We start from the raw sequence: 1,017 nt of genomic DNA on the forward strand, positions 1-1,017 counted from the left end.
TCAGGAAGCCACTGGCAGCCACTGCTCAAGGCTGCTCCAAGATTACATGTCACCTGGACCTAAGAGTGATTTGAAACAGCAACCTAACCCACCACCAAGCTGGGCTGTTTTCTCCAAAGGAATTCCCAACTGTCTTCTGCAATAGAATTTCTGTGCAAGTCAGTCACAGACCCTGTGGGGACATAGTTTCTCCAAGCAGCAGTAATGTTTAGAGATTAATACTGAAAGCTGTGCTTTGTCTGGCTACCATCAAGAATCTGCTACAGCTCCTCATCTTCAAACCACCTCTCCAAGCTTGAGATTAGAGCCTTGGACTCCTCAGCAGTCTCTGGGCAAAGGTTAGCCAAACAGACCAACTTAAATTTATGAAGGTTTTTCTGGAGTAACAAGCTACAAATACTGGCAATGGTCTCTCTGTTTTCGAAACCACTGAAACAGCCTGTGTAGTTTCTTTGTTTACACGAAGACTTCTGAGAGTTCCTGTTCATCCTCTGCACTCTCGTTCTATTGCTTTCGATGTTCCAGAAGCATATGAATTTCTGAATTTAGAAGTGTCTTCGCTGTTTCAAACTCTTCAGGAAACATAAGCTGTTAAGTGTCCTCCTCTACATTGCCAGCCTGCGGATCGCTGCCACCTGCTGCCATCACTGTGCCACCACCCACATCCTTAATTTCTTTTTATTGCTGAGTAGCACTGAATACACCACAACTTGTTTATCTATTCACTGCTTGATGGAAATTTAGGTTCTTTCCAATTTGGGGATATTATAAAATTTTATTTGAGGATGTGAACTTTTTATACAAGTCATTTTCCTTCAATTTGCTTTTAAATCACTCAAGAGAGAAATTTACAAAAGCAAATGTCAAAAAACAGCAGGAGGTATGTATTTTTACATATCTCTTTATTTCTATAGAAGCACATAGATCATTCCAACCATGATTAATTTGTGTCTTTTTACACACAAAACTCCACTGGATGGTCCAGAAGAGTATTTCCCATGTTTACTTAATAATTAC

General features: G+C 40.3%; 1 pseudogene; it reads right to left on the reverse strand.

Annotated features, from left to right (window-relative positions):
* Positions 1-215: 215 nt before the first annotated feature.
* Positions 216-645, reverse strand: LOC119622408 (DNA-directed RNA polymerase II subunit RPB4 pseudogene; annotated as a pseudogene).
* Between the last annotated feature and the right edge of the window lie 372 nt (positions 646-1,017).

Source organism: Chlorocebus sabaeus, chromosome 14 (genome assembly GCF_047675955.1).
Source record: "Chlorocebus sabaeus isolate Y175 chromosome 14, mChlSab1.0.hap1, whole genome shotgun sequence".
Lineage (NCBI taxonomy): Eukaryota > Metazoa > Chordata > Mammalia > Primates > Cercopithecidae > Chlorocebus > Chlorocebus sabaeus.